This window comes from Scardinius erythrophthalmus (genome assembly GCF_964197995.2).
Source record: "Scardinius erythrophthalmus genome assembly, chromosome: 3".
Lineage (NCBI taxonomy): Eukaryota > Metazoa > Chordata > Actinopteri > Cypriniformes > Leuciscidae > Scardinius > Scardinius erythrophthalmus.
Genome location: NC_138223.1, coordinates 42,165,515 through 42,185,240, shown reverse-complemented (window position 1 = coordinate 42,185,240; position 19,726 = coordinate 42,165,515). Strand labels below are relative to the sequence as shown.

Below are 19,726 nucleotides of genomic sequence, written 5' to 3'. Positions count from 1 at the left end.
TTTCTCTTACCATCTTTCTTTCTTTCTTCCTTTTATCTTTTTCTATTTTTCTTTCATTCTTACTAACTAATTTCTTTTTTCTTTTTCTTTCTAACTAATCTATCTATGTTTCTTTCTAACTAATCTTTCTTTCTTTCTTTTTAACTAATCTATCATTCTGACTAATCTAATTTTCTTTCTAACTAATCTATCTATCTTTTTCACTAATCTATCTTTTTTCTTTCTTTTTAACTAATCTATCTATCTATCTATCTATCTATCTATCTATCTATCTATCTATCTATCTATCTATCTATCTATCTATCTATCTATCTATCTATCTATCTATCTATGTAAATGCAGCTGCTTTTTTGAATTTATTTTGAAATGCGCACGTACTTTTATTTTGACATGCCGAAAACCGGAAGTAGCTTCGGTAAGCTCCGTAAGCAAAGCGCAGAGACCAAGCGCACATGTAGCAGTGACACCTGTCTAGTTTCATTTTTTTTTTATTCTTTATAATCCATGATTCGTGGTGTTTACTTCAACTGTGTATAAGCTGAAGAATACAATTTTGACTGAAGATTGCTTCTGGAAAAGTACTCTGCCGTTGGTTGATAAGCAGGCTAAAGTGGTCAGTACTACTTTGTATTCTTTGTTATTTATATAACGATTGCAATATATAATGTTGTCTATTTTGTTTACCTGAACTTTTAGTTCTACGGTGTAATAAACATCTGTTAACGGAACTGGAGTCTCGCATTCGATCAATGGGCGGCATAGTAGAACACTTCTGCGTCGGTGAAGACTCCGAGCGGACGAAGATGGACGAGCAGGCCACGTGCGGTAAAGGAGACGCCACCTTGTGAATTGTTTGTGTGAATCCAAAGGGCAAGTGGACAAGGCTAAACAAGCAAGCACGTCAAAAAGAGTGTTTTGAAAGTAGCGCAAGTACTGCCATTATAGCACACGAACGTTTGATTTGTGTTTTTATTTTTTCTTTAAAGCAACAGTGGACATTATTTCTTCCTGCAGTTGATTATCTAGTAAGAATCAAAGAAACTAAGTAGACAAGTAAATTAACCATTCTTCCAGTTGAATATAAGATGTTTTAAGTTTATATCTAAGTATTGGTCTTGCAAGTGAGTTTTTCATATTTAGACTGTGACAAATTATTTATTTTTTCCTCACTTTAATTGCCTTTTTATTGCTCATTTATTGAAGTGTGTTTCTTATGATACTGTAGTGTTTATTGTGCATTATTCAAAGGTTAAGCTAAGGTAATCAAAGAGATTTATTTTTACATTTTATTTCATATTTGCACACATTAGAGAACTGAATACATTTCATTCAAATATCATCACATTTAAGACTCTGTACATTTAATATGTCACACTCAAAGGAAAGCGCTTTTCCAACTGAAGAGGTCACTCTTGGAGACCTTCAAGAAGATAGTGACACAGAGCAGACTACCCTATCACAGCAAGCTGACGCTGATGGGCAAGTTGAAGACACAGCGCAGGACACACAATCTCAGGTTGGTGCGAATGATACTCAACTGCCTCCTGCAATTAGGAAATCTGGACGCACACAAAAGCTCACTGAAAAGGGAAAAGCTCTGTTAGATGACAAATTGAAGGATCTAAATGTGAGTTTTGTAAGGATGTACAGAAGATGGAAGTATCACATCAATGGCTTAAAACGGTCCATTAAGAATAATGATGCTGATGATCTGATTGATGAGATTGTAAATGCAATCAACACCATTCAAGTTGACGTGGACAATACTTACCTTAAAATAAGAGCCACTTCTAGTCCTGAACCTGACATTCGGAGAATGAATGACACATGCCAGGCATTCACTAGGATTGCAAATACAAATGTTCAACGTTTCCGCAGTGGTGATGATTCAGAAATCATATCTTGGCCTGATGCTAAGTCAGTGTTTGACAGCACAGTTTCTAGTGTTTCCTCAGCTCACACCGCTAAGTCAAAAGCGTCTTCTAAAGTATCCAGACATTCTTCCATCCTGTCCTTTAATGCAAAACAAGCGGCAGCTGAAGTTGCGGCTACGCAAGAGGTGATAAAGATAACAAATGCACAACATCAGCAGAAGGAAGAAATTCAAAGACTTGAGGTGGAAGATCAAATCTTGAAGGCTAAAAGAGAAGCTAAAGAAAGGGAAATTGAAGCAGAGAATGCTAAAAAAAGAGCTCAGTTCATAGTAGAAAGTGCTGATAGAAAAATGAAGTTGGAAGGGAAAAGAAGAGAAGTAGAAAGGCTAGAAGAACTTAAAGGGCATGTTGCAGCTCAAGCAAGACTGCAGGTTTATTCAGAATCTGTCGATCCACCTTTTGCACTTAACCCTTTAATGGATCCATTTTTTCCCTCCTATCAAGCACCAGTCTCTCAAGCTCTTCCTGCGCAACAAGCCAAGCCCAATCAAGTCCATCGCCCACATGAGGTTACAGCTACTAAAAACCCTCTTCCATATCCATCCATTTACACCTCATGTTCTGTTCCACAGCCAGCCACATTTTCTCAAGTCCCTGTAAGTCAAGTCATCACCCCAACTGCACTTCCACTCATGCAACAACTCCCAACCACTCAAGCTCCAGCTACTCAAGCCTTTTTAACCTCTCATGAAGCTTCCAATGACCTTGTGAGAACTCTTGCTGAAGCAATCACAGCTAATCGAGTTCCAATCCCAGAACCTGAAGTTTTTAAAGGAGATCCTCTCAAGTACAATGATTGGAAGCTTTCCTTCTTTACTCTGATTGATCGCAAGAACCTGCTAGCTCAAGAAAAGCTCTTCTTTTTACGTAAGTACGTTGGTGGCTCAGCCAAGAGAGCTATAGAAGGCCATTTCCTTGTAGGAACAGAAACAGCTTATCGTGCTGCCTGGGACATACTTGAAGACAGATTTGGTAATCCATTCATAGTTGCCAAGTCATACCGTGACAAGATACATACATGGCATAAAATTGGCCCCAAGGACAGCGAAAATCTTCGTGAGTTTGTTGATTTCCTGAGCAGTGTGGAATCAGCTATGCCATATGTTCAAGGTCTACAAACACTCAACGACTGTGTGGAAAACCAAAGGATTACTGGCAAGCTCCCGGATTGGTTGAGCTCACGCTGGAACAGAGAAGCCACAATTTATCAAGATGGACACAAAATGTTCCCTGACTTCAGATACTTTGTGAGATTTCTCAACATGGAGGCTCGAATTGCATGCAACCCCATCACATCATTATATGCAGTGAAGTCAACTGACCAAGAAAGATCAAAGCCAACAGAACGAGAACAGTCTAAGTATCAACGGAATCAAAACTTTAGTGCAAAGACTTTCACTACTAACACAATTGAGAAGACAAACATCACATGCTTGTTTTGCAAGAAAAAAGGCCATACTCTCCATAAATGTCTCAAGATTAGGGAAAAACCAGTTGAAGAAAGAGTTAAGTTTGTCCAACTGGAGAAATTGTGTTTTGGCTGCCTTAGGATCGGCCATAACTCCAGAGCTTGCACATCCAGGAGTGTGTGTGACTTGTGTGGAAAACGCCACCCTACATGCCTACATCAAGATCGTGGGAAGAAAGACCAAGAGCAAGGAGTAAGAATAAAACAAGAAAGATCAAAAGAAAACAAAGGAGACAAGAACCAACAGTCTGAATCAGTTGAAATACAGCAAGCTACCTCTAACCGAGTTGTTCAAGAGAAGAGCAGTACGCATACTTCATCTATTGTTCCAGTCTATGTCTCCACGACAACGGAACCAGACAAGGAAGGTCCGGTGAAGGAACTTCCGGGCGCTGCTCTGTGGCGACCTGCTGTGTTTCACGTGCGCTGTCTGAGTTGTTTGTTTGTTGAGTGACTGACTGCCGTTGTTTATTTTATTTTTATTATTATTTTTTTGGCTGCTGCTGCGTGGTGCACAATTCGCAACAATGGAGTTTCATGGATGGATTGTGGGAATTGTCATCTGGATTCTAAGTATTAATTTAATTTGTGCACTAAGTGCCGAAAACGCCGCTGGCGGGGTTGTTCGGTATAGCCGTGAATTCTTACTACAGTATAGTAAATTTGCGGAGACATCATCTTATCATCGCATACCAAGTTATTTACAACCTCCACAAGATAAGACTACTCAAACAAAAAGAAACCGGAGACGAGGAAAGAGAGGTGGGATCCGCCAGAGACTAAAAAGAATGGGAAGTAAATTACCCCTGCCCACAACCTTACTAATGAATGCCCAGTCCCTTAGGGGTAAAATGGATGAACTAACAGCAAATCTACTGTACCTTATGGAATGATATTCCGGACATTTTTCAAAAGGAATTGCAAATTGTATTTGCAATTGCGTTTTCAAATTGTGGACGCATAAAATGTGACATAATCCAAACGCAAATGCAAATCGCGCATTACCGTTTGCATTTTCGTTTAAGCGAACGCACAGTGACTGCCAAATTTAAAATGGAAATGCAAAGTCCGTTTGCAACTGTGTTTCCCATATCTTACGAGTCTTGACCCTGTCATATTTAAATAGCAATTTCAATTACCACGTCTGCTTTTTCACTTTCTCAGCGTCGCGTACGTAGCCAGCCAAAACTCAAATGAAATCGCAATTCCCTTAGTATTTCCATTTCCGATGCCTTACACGAAACCTGTCAATCAGCGTCAAGGGTGGGATTATGCTATGGGGCGTGTTTGTGTTGGGACGTGACGTCACTCACAGTCGACGGTTAAGAGGTGATGCCCTGAACAGATAGACGCCGATTTATTTTAAACAATGGAGGTAGTTGGTGAAATTGTGGAGGACCTTATGACGCTCGCGCAGCAAGTTGATGACAGTACATCCTCTACAGATGTAGGTAATGTAACAAAAGTCACAAAATTCCATGACACTGAGATAAAGATTTGGTTTTGGTTTAGTTTAAAATGAATATTTCTTAAACCCTCATGTTGTCTTTGGGTTCTGGATCTCATTTGATATTCCCCCCCCCCCCCCATTCAAAAAAACATATCTCCCTTATCTCAGTGTCATGGAATTTTGTGACTTTTGTTACATTATTTGTCTAAACACACAAAAAAACCTGGGTTTGATTTAATTGGTCTGAAAGTAGCCTATGTATAATTTTGTTTTTGTCCATTTCACAGTTGAGATTAATTTAAAATGATTAAATCCCACATAAATCTAAACAAATTGACTACACCATAAATGTAAAATGGAACAAACATTCTCTCTCTCTCTCTCTCTCTCTCTCTCTCTCTCTCTCTCTCTCTCTCTCTCTCTCTCTCTCTCACACACACACACACACACACACACACACACACACACACACACACACACCAGCCGCGGCGCTACATTTTAGGCCCGGGTCCATCCATTTCTACTATGGTTTTGTACGTTTCTTCATTCGGATCTATTTGCGATCCATTCCATTCTAAACAACGCAGTTTACATGCTTCGTCCTTGTTACATTATTCATTAAGATAATAATTAATAACAGATAATTAACAGTGAACTTGATAAATGTTGCAGATATGTTTTACTATGCATGCAAAATGCCTTTCAACTTATGCGTGCAAAATTCAGAATAAAATGAATGTGCAGCAATTTGTACAAATAGAGAGTCTGTATACTATACGTGTTGTAGCCATTAAATAAGCTCATTTAGTTTCATATTTGTTAAAATATTATAATGTTATTTTTTCATCTATGTTGATTATGAAAAGTGAACCGCACGAGTAAGATAGGATGCGCAATATATCGAGAGATGTGGGTCAGACATGATTTTGACCACTTTTTGTTTTGTAGAAAGCCTTTTTAAGTGAATTTCGTTTTGTATAAATTGTATCTTAATTTTAATAATTTTTTTATCAACCAATAATTTTTTTATTGCCTGGATTTAATAAATTAAAAAGGAAATATAGCAGACAATAAAATCATGGTGGCGCGCGCGCGGTCATTGCATTGCTCGTGAACAGGAGCGCATCTCATCCTAACTTAACGAAACTCAAGTATGCCTCACAGACATGAAATATATCTTAAGAAAGCCCAAAATGTCTTTTTAACAATTTAAAACGAAAAGAAAAAGGCTACTCTCTGATTATGTAATCCATGATGTGCATTTCTCTCTATAGGCGCGTTCACTATACGGAGATGACGATCGTCAACTTCATCTTTACAGCTGTTGTTGCTGTTAATAAACTAAAAAAATAATAAGCCTATAATTTTATTAAACAATAAATTAAATTAAATTGTAATTGTATTAAAAAAGCAGCAAACAAATCCGGTTTGTTTTTTAAACCTATGCTAACTACGCATTAAATTCAGGTAGGCTAGTTAGTCGCTGTCCTCAGAGCCGCAGAAAAGCACTGAAACGTAGATGAAGGGGAGCCCGTTTTTTTTTTTTTTTTGGCTTATTTTAACTGGTCCATCCAGTTTTCTGGAGGCCCACCTACAATCAAAATCCGCTTGTGACACACACACACACACACACACACACACACACACACACACAGGTTTAACTGCAACAGACAGCATTTTTTATTGAATTTCGCAAATTGAGAACACTTATTTGAAGGGGTGAGACCTAGCACCGACACTCATCTCTTGTGGTATGTCCAGTAAAGGATGTCCAGGTTCTTTAGTTGTCCTGTCCTTCACAAAAAGCCTACTTCACTGAGGTTGGCGAAGACAACATTACTGATGTTGCTGTTGGTCAAGGCCACGAAAACATTTAACTTATCCAAAATGAAATGGCTTCTGAGTAAGAGGACATCTGTAGAGGATGTACTGTCATCAACTTGCTGCGCGAGCATCATAAGGTCCTCCACAATTTCACCAACTACCTCCATTGTTTAAAATAAATCGGCGTCTATCTGTTCAGGGCATCACCTCTTAACCGTCGACTGTGAGTGACGTCACGTCCCAACACAAACACGCCCCATAGCATAATCCCACCCTTGACGCTGATTGACAGGTTTCCGTGTAAGGCATCGGAAATGGAAATACTAAGGGAATTGCGATTTCATTTGAGTTTTGGCTGGCTACATACGCGACGCTGAGAAAGTGAAAAAGCAGACGTGGTAATTGAAATTGCTATTTAAATATGACAGGGTCAAGACTCATAAGATATGGGAAACACAGTTGCAAACGGACTTTGCATTTCCATTTTAAATTTGGCAGTCACTGTGCGTTCGCTTAAACGAAAATGCAAACCGTAATGCGCGATTTGCATTTGCGTTTGGATTATGTCACATTTTATGCGTCCACAATTTGAAAACGCAATTGCAAATACAATTTGCAATTCCTTTTGAAAAATGTCCGGAAAATCATTCCATAGTACCTAAATGAATATAGAAATGCTTGTGTGTTAGCAATCACAGAAACGTGGCTGAATGAGAGTACCCCGTCAAGAGAGGTTGAACCAACTGGCTTCACGGTGTATCGAACGGATCGCGATCCGGATATCACAGCTAAGTCACGCGGCGGAGGAGTTTGCTTTCTCGTTAGGGACAACTGGTGCAGACAAGTGGTGGTAAGAGAATCTCTCTGTACTCCTGATATCGAACTACTGAGTGTATCACTCAGACCATTCTATCTCCCTCGGGAGTTCCCACAGCTGTTTTTTTACTGTTGTTTACATACATCCGCTGGCAAACTCAGCAAAAGTCTCTGATGTGTTATATCAACTTTCACAAAGACTCGATACTCTGTCTCCTGATGCTCCCAAATTTATCTTAGGAGATTTTAATAATTGCTCCTTAAAAAACTGTCTGAGAACTTATTATCAGTATGTGAACTGTTGCATCAGGAAAAATAAGACACTGGACAAATGTTATGGCAACGTCAAAGATGCCTTTTCTGCCTCGACGCTACCTCCCTTGGGCAAATCCGACCATGCCGTTGTTAATCTTCGACCAAAGTATCAAAGGCTCCTTGGAAGAGAAAAGCCTCAGATTAAGACTGTAAAAATTTGGGATGAAGAGAGTATTATGTGCCTTCAAGGATGTTTCGATTGCACTATGTGGGACATATTTGAATCCCCTGATCTGGACATTCACACAGATGTGGTATCTGATTACATAAATTTTTGTGTGGAGTCAGTTTTACCCACGAAAACGTATAAAGTATTTCCAAATAATAAACCGTGGGTATCAAAGAAACTTAAACAACTGTTAAATAAGAAGAAGGTAGCATATAATTATTATAATAATGATGTTTTAGTTAAAAGGGATATTCAAAGGGAAATTAAAAGACAAATTAAGGTAGATAAGGCCCTATATAAACAAAAAATTGAGGCTAAAATGTCACAAGGTAATTCAAAACAGGCATGGCAAGGTGTCAGGACGATGATTAGTGTACCACATAAAGGACAAGGAACATATAATACAAATATAACGATCACAGATAGCAAAAGTAGGGATCTGGAGTTAGCAAATAAGTTAAATATTTTTTTTTTCACGTTTTGAAGGAAATAGTGAGAATATTAACAGGGATGAGGAAACTTTATTTACATCAACTAATAACTTTATCATCAAAGAGGCGGATGTAAAGAAAATGTTTCATAGTTGCAATATTCATAAGAGTCCTGGGCCTGACAGCATCTGTGGACGAGTATTAAAAAACTGTGCTGAGCAATTATCCACGGTTTTTTACTTCCCTATTCCAAAGATCTTTAGATCGATGCATAGTACCAACTATTTGGAAAACTTCACTAATTATACCCTTGCCTAAAATCAATAAACCACTAGAGCTCAGTGATTATCGACCAATTGCACTGACCTCTTTGGTGTTTAAAAGCTTTGAAAGGCTTGTTAAAAGGTATGTAGTGTCAAAAACTCAGCATCTATTGGACCCTTTACAATTTGCCTATCAGTCAAATAGGGGAGTAGATGATGCAATTTTAACATTGTTGCATATTGTATATTCACACCTTGAAGATTCCAAAAACCACGTGAGAATCCTATTTGCGGATTTTTCATCGGCTTTCAACACAATATTGCCAACTGTGTTGGTCGAAAGATTAACCACAGAGTTTAACCTGGATGGGGGACTGATTATGTGGTTGCGGGATTTTTTAAGGAATAGAGTACAGAGAGTGAGTGTGGGTGGATCAATGTCGGAGAAACAAATTACTAATGTCGGATCCCCACAAGGCTGTGTCCTCTCACCCCTATTGTTCATATTGTATACAAATCACTGTATAAGTGCACACTCAGGCAGATTTTTTATCAAATTTGCAGATGATACTGCACTAGTCAGTCTCCTAAAGGGGGACGAGGACAGTCACGGACCTGTTTTAAATGAATTTATTTCTTGGTGTGACATGTCAAACCTCAAGTTAAATATTTTAAAAACAAAGGAGATGTGCATTGATTTTAGGAAGGAGTCTTCAGTGAGTGTAACTACTATCAAAGGAGAGCCAATACAAAGTGTTGAAGAGTATAAATATCTTGGGGTCATCTTTGATCATAAACTGAGGTGGGATAAATGGACAGAGGCTGTGAACAAAAAAGGACAGCAAAGACTCTATTTCCTTAGAAAGATGTTGTCATTTAATATAAATGTCTCAGTCCTCAGACTTTTTTATAATTCTTTTATTGAAAGTGTTTTTACATTCTGTACCACTTGCTGGTTTGGAAATGCCACAGTGAAACAAAAGAGTTCAATTAGGAAAGTTTTAAGTAAAGCAAGCAAACTAATTGGTATCTCTTTGAGAGGGTTGGAACAAATTTATCTTAACAGATGCCTCAGTAAAGCAACAGAAATCACAGCAGACAGTAGACACTCTCTGTTTGATAAATTTGAGAGATTACCTTCCGGGCGAAGGTTTAGGATGCCAGCGATTTTTAAAAACAGGGGGAAAAACTCCTTCCTGCCACAGGCAGTAAAATTGTTGAACAAAGGTAATGCAGCTGCATACTGAGCGGGTCTCAGTGATGCTTTTGTTTATTTTATTATTATTGTCTTTCATTCTCTTTTTTCGTATTATGTGACGTGTATTGCTGGTGTTGTATGTGTATGCGAGTATGTGAAACGCAAGCAACAAAATTTCCCTAAGGGGATAATAAAAGTACTCAACTCAACTCAAGTTTTAGTGTATGCTTTACTTGATAGTCAGAGCGACACAACCTTCATACTGAAGGATGCAGCTGTAACATTGGGTGCCAAGAAAGAGCCAGTAAAACTTAAAGTGTCCACGATAACATCAAAAACAAAAGTGGTGAATAGCCAAAAGGTGCAAGGACTACAGGTAAGAGGCATCAGCTCTGACACTAAAATCAAACTCCCAACAACCTATACCAGAGATTACATACCAGCAAACAGATCCCATATACCTACAACCATAACCACAAAGTCATGGCCTCACTTGGAACATTTGGCAGAAGAAATGTCTCCAGAGCTCGACTGTGAAGTAGGATTGTTGATCGGGTATAACTGTCCACAAGCTTTACTTCCCAGAGATGTCATCATGGGCAAAGAAAACCAGCCATATGCACAAAGGTCTGTGTTGGGTTGGAGCATTATCGGCTACAGCAGCACTGAAGTTGATTATGATCATGAGGATGAAATCGGTGTGAGTCACCGTATCATCATAAAGAAAGTTCAGCCAGCTACCAAGTCCTCTACAGAGCTCAAGTCTGAGGTCCATTTTGTTTATAGAACTCAAGTCAAGGAAATGATCACTCCGTCAGATATACTCAAGGTCTTTGAGTCAGATTTTACTGAGAAGTTTAGTGAAGAAGTTCTAATGTCGCAAGAAGATATTAAGTTCTTGGTGAAGCTGAAAGAAGGAATCAAGCAAAAGCCAAATGGGCATTACGAAATGCCATTGCCTTTCAAGGAAGAGAGGCCAAGTCTGCCAAACAACAAAGTGTGTGCAGAACATAGACTCAGATGTTTGGAAAAACGGCTTAAGAAAGATAATCAATATCACAAAGATTATGTGGCTTTTATGGAGGACATCATAGCAAGAGGTGATGCTGAAAAGGTTCCAGAGTCAGAGGTAACCAATCAGACCACGTGGTATATCCCTCACCATGGGGTCTACCATCCCCAAAAGCCAGGAAAGATTCGCGTGGTATTTGATTGCTCAGCTAAGTTCCAGAATACATCACTGAATGAGCATCTACTCACCGGGCCAGACCTTACAAATACCCTTGTAGGGGTCTTGTGTCGCTTCCGCAAAGGACAAGTAGCCATCATGTGTGATGTAGAGCGGATGTTCCATCAATTTCATGTTGCACCAAGAGACCAAGACTACCTCAGATTTCTGTGGTGGGAAAGAGGCAATATGGAAGCTCCACCGTCAGTGTTCCGCATGAAGGTGCACTTGTTTGGTGCTGCATCGTCACCTGGATGCGCAAACTGTGGGCTCAAACACCTGGCTGCAGAAGGAGAAGGCAAGTTTAGTGAAGCTACAGTGAGATTTATACAGCGCAACTTTTATGTTGACGATGGATTAACAAGTTTGGACAGTGAAGAGGAAGCTATCGAGCTTGTTAGAGAGGCAAGAGACCTCTGCAACACCGGTAAACTCCGCTTACACAAATTCATTACCAACAACAAGAAGGTTCTTGCCACAATCCCAAAGCAAGAAATTGCTGAAGTTGCAGCTGACCTGGACATGGCCTTGGGCGAGCACAAGATGGAACGGGCTCTCGGGGTCCAATGGTGCATTAGCTCAGATAAGTTTCAGTTCAGAGTGAACGTAAAAGAGCATCCTTTTACCAGAAGAGGAGTACTGTCAACGGTGGCCTCAATTTTTGATCCTCTTGGATTTGTGGCACCTATCATTTTGAAAGGTAAACAGATTCTACAAAGGATGTGCCAAGACAAGGTAGGATGGGATGAGCCACTTCCTGACGACCTCATGCCGCGTTGGGAAGCATGGCTCCAAGACCTTCATAATCTGTCTTCGGTAGAGATACCACGGCACTACATACCATTGGCAGCCAAGGAAATTCAACAGTGTGAACTTCACCATTTTTCCGATGCCAGTGTTTCTGGCTATGGAATGTGTTCTTACCTTAGGGTTGTTTCGAAGTCTGGAGAAGTCCATTGCGCTTTTGTTATGGGGAAGGCAAGGGTTGCACCGACGAAGGTAACAACAATCCCAAGGCTGGAGCTCTCAGCTGCGGTCGTGGCCACAAGGATAAGTGCTCTGCTAAGGAGAGAAATGGAGATTGAAAATCTGCAGGAATACTTTTCGACCGATTCCAAGGTTGTCCTTGGTTACATTACCAATGATGAAAAGCGATTTCATGTATTCGTAGCCAATCGGATCCAACAGATCAAATCGAGCACAGAACCAAGCCAGTGGGATTTGGATCCTGGGGTGTAGTAGTGAAGTGTCATCACTCATTTTCAAATGCATCAAATGCAGAAAACTCAGAAAGTGTAATCAGGAACAAAAAAATGGCCGACCTTCCACCAGAGAGGATGGAAGCTACCCCTCCATTTACCTATAGTGGTATGGATTGCTTCGGACCATTTTATGTCAAAGACGGAAGGAAAGAACTGAAGAGGTATGGGCTTTTATTCACCTGCATGTGTTCACGTGCCATCCACATTGAGGTATTGGATGACCTTTCCACTGATGCTTTCCTAAATGCGTTGCGCTGTTTCATTGCTATAAGAGGCAATGTGAGTCAACTACGAAGTGATCAAGGCACAAACTTTGTGGGGGCACGCAATGAATTCCAAGAATTAATGAAAGGAATGGATCGAGAACGTGTGAAAGAGCTGGGATGCAACTTTGTCATGAACCCACCTGCTTCCAGTCACATGGGCGGCGTCTGGGAGAGGCAGATTCGGATCGTGCGAAGTGTCCTCACATCCATCCTAGACCAGTCTGCTGGAAGATTAGACAGCTCTTCATTAAGAACATTCCTGTACGAAGTGATGGCTACAGTGAACAGTCGACCATTGACTACAGAACATCTCAATGATCCATTAGGACCTGAACCCCTAACTCCAAACCACATATTGACAATGAAATCGTCAATAATCGCACCACCACCTGGTGAGTTTGTAAGGGAAGATCTCTATCTTCAGAAAAGATGGAAGAGAGTACAGTTCTTGTCCAGTGAATTTTGGATCAGGTGGAGAAAGGAGTATTTGCTGAATCTGCAGCAGAGGAGCAAATGGAGCAAGGACAGAAGAAATGCTAAAGTGACTGATATTGTCCTGTTGCAAGATGATGGCACACCAAGAAATCAGTGGAAGCTGGCGAAGGTAGTTGAAGGAACTGAACTGACGGAAGAGTCAGAAAACTCAAACTGTTACTTAGTGACACAACACTAGACAGTAAAGGCACACGCTCACATAAGCCACTTTACTTAGAAAGGTCAATACACAAAACAGTACTATTGCTTGAGGCTGAATAAGTAGGTTAGCTCTTCAATGACATTGTTTTGTTTTTTATTTGAAGGTGTATTTACCTCCAGAGATCTGTTAACAATGTATATTTTTTGTTGTGAATCACACATTGTGTGATGGTGGGAGTGTAAATGCAGCTGCTTTTTTTAATTTATTTTGAAATGCGCACGTACTTTTATTTTGACATGCCGAAAACCGGAAGTAGCTTCGGTAAGCTCCGTAAGCAAAGCGCAGAGACCAAGCGCACATGTAGCAGTGACACCTGTCTAGTTTCATTTTTTTTTATTCTTTATAATCCATGATTCGTGGTGTTTACTTCAACTGTGTATAAGCTGAAGAATACAATTTTGACTGAAGATTGCTTCTGGAAAAGTACTCTGCCGTTGGTTGATAAGCAGGCTAAAGTGGTCAGTACTACTTTGTATTCTTTGTTATTTATATAACGATTGCAATATTTAATGTTGTCTATTTTGTTTACCTGAACTTTTAGTTCTACGGTGTAATAAACATCTGTTAACGGAACTGGAGTCTCGCATTCGATCAATGGGCGGCATAATCTATCTATCTATCTATCTATCTATCTATCTATCTATCTATCTATCTATCTATCTATCTATCTATCTTTCTTTCTTTCTAACCATCTTTCTTTCTTACAATCTTTCTTTCTTTCTTTCCTTCTTTCCTTCTTTCTTTCTTTCCTTCTTTCCTTCTTTCCTTCTTTCTTTCTTTCTTTCTTTCTTTCTTTCTTTCTCTTACCATCTTTCTTTCTTTCCTTCTTTTTCTTCCTTATTTCTTTCTTTCTTTCTTTCTTTCTTTCTAACCTTCTTTCTTTCTGTCTTTCTTTCCTTCTTTCTTACCATCTTTCTTTCCTTCTTTCTCTTTCTTTCTTTCTTTCTTTCCTTCTTTCTTTCTTTCTTTCTTTCTTTCTTTCTTTCTTTCTTTCTTTCTCTTACCATCTTTCTTTCTTTCTTTCTTTATTTATTTCTTTCTTTCTTACCATCTTTCTTTCCTTCCTTATTTCTTTCTTTCTTTTTTTTCTTTCCTCCTTTCTCTTTCTTTCTTTCTTTCTTTCTTTCTTTCTTTCTTTCTTTCTTTCTTTCTCTTACATCTTTCTTTCTTTCTTTCTTTCTTACCATCTTTCTTTCTTTCTTTCTTTCTTTCTTTCTTTCTTTCTTTCTTTCTTTCTTTCTGTCTTTCTGTCTGTCTTTCTTTCCTTCTTTCTTACCATCTTTCTTTCCTTCCTTATTTCTTTCTTTCCTTCTTTCTTTCCTTCTTTCTCTTACCATCTTTCTTTCTTTCTTCCTTTTATCTTTTTCTTTCTTTCCTTCTTTCTTTCTTTCTCTTACCATCTTTCTTTCCTTCTTTTCTTTCTTTCTTTCTTTCTTTCTTACAATCTTTCTTTCCTTCCTTCCTTATTTCTTTCTTTCTTTCTTTCTTTCTTTCTTTCTTTATTTCTCTTTCTTTCTTTCTTTCCTTCCTTCTTTCTCTTTCTTTCTTTCTTTCTTTCTTTCTTTCTTTCTTTCTTTCTTTCTTTCTTTCTTTCTTTCTTTCTTTCTTTCTTTCTCTTAACATCTTTCTTTCTCTTACCATCTTTCTTTCTTTCTTTCCTTCCTTATTTCTTTCTTTCTTTCTTTCCTTCTTTCTCTTTCTTTCTTTCCTTCTTTCTCTTACCATCTTTCTTTCTTTCTTTCCTTCCTTATTTCTTTCTTTCTTTCTTTCCTTCTTTCTCTTTCTTTCTTTCTTTCTTTCTTTCTTTCTCTTACCATCTTTCTTTCTTTCTTACCATCTTTCTTTCTTTCTTTCCTTCTTTCTCTTTCTTTCTTTCTTTCCTTCTTTCTTACCATCTTTCTTTCCTTCCTTATTTCTTTCTTTCTTTCTTTCTTTCTTTCTTTCTCTTACCATATTTCTTTCTTTCCTTCTTTCTTTCCTTCTTTCTTTCCTTCTTTCTTTCTTTCTTTCTTTCTTTCTTTCTTTCTTTCTTTCTTTCTTTCTTTCTTTATTTCTTTCTTTGGTGCCCTGTCTTTCCCGGTGTCCTCAGGGGTCTGTTCTACTAACCCTGCCTATACAGGGCATAGAGAGACTCGGCGGGCGATTTCCCGTGGGACGCTCGCCTCCTCCGAGGAGGGCTGCGGAGTGTTTAGACCAGCTATCCCCTGCCGGTGCGCCGCTACAGGGCGCTGTGTCTGTCACTCGGGATATTCAACCAGAGGCCAGCCTCGAGAGGCTGGTTCCCTTAGTAGAGTTTCTGGCAGAATGGAAAACTCTTCCCAATGTATCACAGTGGGTCCTGCATACAATAGAAAACGGTTACGCTATTCAGTTCAGAACGCGTCCACCTCGGTTCAGAGGGGTTCTACCCACAGTGGTGGGCCCCGAGCAGGCTCTGGTATTGGAACAGGAGGTAAAAACTCTGCTGCTAAAAGGAGCTATAGAGCGGGTTCCTCCCCCCAGCAGGGAGTTAGGATATTACAGCCGGTACTTCATTGTTCCAAAGAAAGACGGGGGGTTGCGTCCCATTTTAGATCTGCGTCTCTTAAATCGCACTGTAGGGAAGCTCAAATTCAAGATGCTCACTCTCAAACAGATCGTGTCACAAATCAGATCCGAGGACTGGTTTGTCACGATAGATCTAAAAGACACTTACTTCCATGTATCTATCCTCCCTCAACACAGGAAGTTCCTGAGGTTCGCTTTCGGGGGCGAAGCGTACCAGTATCGGGTTCTTCCGTTCGGCCTAGCATTGTCACCCCGAACGTTCACGAAGTGTATGGATGCTGCTATAGCCCCTCTAAGGCTGCAGGGCATCCGCATTCTGAACTATATCGACGATTGGTTAATTCTAGCTCAATCAGAACAACAGGCAGTTCGGCATCGAGATGTCGTTCTTGCTCACATCAAGAGATTGGGGTTGAGGCTCAACGCCAAGAAGAGTGTGCTTTCTCCATTACAGAGAACCACTTTTCTCGGTGTAGTGTGGGATTCGTCGACGATGCAGGCACAATTGTCACCTGCTCGTATTGCTTCGATTCTCGCTGCAGTAGATCAGGTCAAGCTAGGCCAGTCATTCACTGTGAAACAGTTCCAGAAACTGTTAGGTCTCATGGCAGCTACGTCCAACGTGATACCTTTTGGCCTCTTGCACATGAGACCGCTACAGTGGTGGCTCAGAACCAAGGGATTCTCCCCGAGGGGAAATCCGTTCCGCACGATCAGGAGTTCGCGACGGTGTCATCACGCCCTGATCATGTGGAAAGATCCTTGGTTTCTGTCCCAAGGTCCGGTGTTGGGAGCTCTTTGTCGTCGCGTAATGCTAACGACGGATGCCTCTCTCACAGGTTGGGGGGCGATCATGAGTGGTCGCGCAGCTCAGGGTCTGTGGCAGGACCATCATCGTCTATGGCACATAAATTGTCTAGAGATGTTGGCAGTGTTTCTGGCTCTGAAACACTTCCTCCCAGACCTAAGGGGCCACCATGTTCTTGTCCGAACAGACAACACATCGGTGGTCTCTTATATCAACCATCAGGGGGGTCTGCGTTCTCGCCCGCTTTACAAACTGGCACGTCAGATCCTTCTATGGTCCCAAGGGAAAATTCTGTCGCTGAGAGCTATTTATCTCCCAGGGTATTTAAATCAGGGGGCAGACATCCTGTCGAGGCAGGGGCCGAGGCCCGGGGAATGGAGGCTCCACCCCGAGGTGGTGGAGCTCCTATGGGAACATTTCGGTCGTGCCAAAATCAATACATTTAAACATAAAAGCATATCCAAACATCAACCAAAAAGTAAATCTGATAAATACATTTTGCATAATTATTTAATCTGAAAGAATTACTTACCAATTTTAAGAAAATGGTCCTCCAAATAAGGAAATAAAGTGACAATTCCACGTGCATTGTCGGTCCGCAGTTTGAGGAGTTTTTCAGTTAACGTTGGTGTGCTGGCAAACAAGAGTAAAAGATAGTTTGAGGATAAATACATAGGCTACTTTATGATATTTGCAAGTCACAAATATTGTCATAAAACAATGTAACATTATAAAACACGTAACTTAGCCTATTGTAACGTTAAATGAGTTAAAACACTTAACTTACTCGGTGTTTTCACTGTTAAAGGCAAACTCCGTGTCAGCACTGCGTCACGAGTCTGCGAGAAAGGTTTAAGCGCGCACATCACATAAATATCGTTACAAAACAATATAACGTTAATGCCATGAAAAACATGTTGTAAATTAGATTAAAAACACATGATGTTTTATTAACAAAGTTCGGGAGGAGCACGTTCAAATAATCAAGTAATCAATCAACTCATCAAACAATTACCATGTCTACCCTATCAGCATGAGAGGAAGCATATATATATTCACTCTGTCAACTCATCTAACTTCCTTGACAGTTTTCAGCATCCCTCCACCACCCCGACTCCTCACTCTTGGCTTGTTCTTTCACAGCCAGGAATACGGGGGGAGTACTCTGGGTTCGGGCCAAATACCGAGCCCGGAGCCCTCTCCTCGGACAGCACGCCAAATACGCATTTATTCTATCTGACTTATTTGTAAGTGTGAACTCGTGAATTACATTCTGTGTTTTCCCTGTTAACGTTACAAGCCTCGTCTCCTCGTCGTCAGCTCCGTATTGAGTCAATGAAGATGTCGCCTTTGAAAAAAGTTTCGGCTCGTTTAAGCGCGCAGAGCATTTAAATATCGCTATAAATCAATATGTTAGAAAATACATATTGCAAATTAGTTAAAACACTTACTTTAGTCGTTTCCCTGTTAAAAAGCAACACCATCCTGGTCTACTCCGCATCGCGCGTCATGGAAAATGCCCCTCTGAGAGCGGTTTAGCAGTGCACAGCACATACATGTTGTTATAAAACAATATTATGTTATAAAATGCATGTATAAATGCGATAAAACACGTAATTGATGCGTTTTCCCTCCTCGTATGCCTTGCATCGTGAGTCAAAGAAAATGGCGTCTTTGAAAAAAGTTTCAGCTCATTTGGTCGCGCCCAGTTGGTAAATGTCCCGGATGTAACTAATAACACTCTCTCGGTGTTATTATTTAACTCCACATATTTTCACCACCCAGAGGGTGCGGTTTACACCAGCAGTGTTAATCCCTTGAAATTCAACACCAGAAAATTAACACTTTACTCTAAAAGTCCTTAACACCAGGATTTCAACACTGGAGATTTTACTGTGCACAAGTTGAAAGGCTTCAAATCAAGTTCACGGATATTTGTGCTTGCATTTATTAATCATCATTATGATACTAAAATCACAACAAAGTAGGCTATGCTATGTACAAAAAAAAAAAAAAAAAATAGCCATTTCTGTTTTTTTTTTTTTTTTTTTTTACAAAAAAAACAAACAAACAAAACAAGCTGCACCTATTTTTTTTTTATATTTCATCTTTCATTCCGAAATAGAATAATGAATGGACGAAAAAGTACACGGACCCGACATGTAGGCTATTAGCCTTTTTACCCGTTATCAGTCTAAATTAATCTCGTTTTTAATTTAACGTAATTTCGTTTTTCTTTATTTAAATTTCGTTTTTCTTTATTTAAATTTCGGTTTTTTTTCTTTATTTAATTTTCGTTTTTTCTTTCTTTAAATGTCATTTTTCTTTATTTAAATTTCATTTGTTCTTTTTTTTATTTAGTTTCTTCTTTATTTAAATTTTGTTTTTCTTTATTTAAAATTAGTTATTCTTTATTTAAATCTACCCTTTACTGTGTCAGTAATTTATTAGTCAGAAAAATATTAGACTACCTTAAAAGTATTGCTTAAGTTAACAGGCCCGTGCGTTTACATCTCCACAATAAACAGTGACAATTACTTCGTCTAGACCATTTACCGGTAAATAACAGTTGTAAATATATTGCGAATATATAATAAACTTGAACAGTTGTCAAAACAAACGTTTGCTGATAGGCTACTTTACCTCACAGAGTTATTCGGCTATCCAATGCTGAGCTTCCAGAGACGCTTAGACCGCGAGATGCCTCCACAGGGCGGGAGATACGCGGCGTGATTGACAGCTTTGACACCAAATGGATATACGTGAAAATCAGATGACATGATTTCACAACTTTTCATTGGTCATTTAGATATGTGAAGCATACTGTATACGGAAATGAACCTGGACATTCTATCCGTCGAAAAATCTCAAAATCTGCAAAATGGACATACGCGGTTTTCATCGGACAGCGACGTTATACTCTCTCAACCCTGGCAACATAGATACAAATGATTCAAACAATAATTAATATGTGTACAGCTCAGCTCTTGCCCTGTGGCTGGGGAACTCCCTTCTAACTACTCATAGTCATGTAAGTAACTCGGAGTCTT

At 39.6% G+C, this 19,726-nt stretch overlaps 1 protein-coding gene across 1 annotated transcript in view; it reads left to right on the top strand.

The window, feature by feature from the left end:
• Window positions 1–454: 454 nt before the first annotated feature.
• The window catches only part of LOC308688016 (heparan sulfate glucosamine 3-O-sulfotransferase 3B1-like), a 41,555-nt gene continuing 22,283 nt past the window's right edge, over window positions 455–19,726 (top strand). Inside the window, 2 exon segments of the mRNA XM_081360836.1 lie at window positions 455–613; window positions 697–825. The gene's annotated coding sequence lies outside the window, so the exon portion shown is untranslated.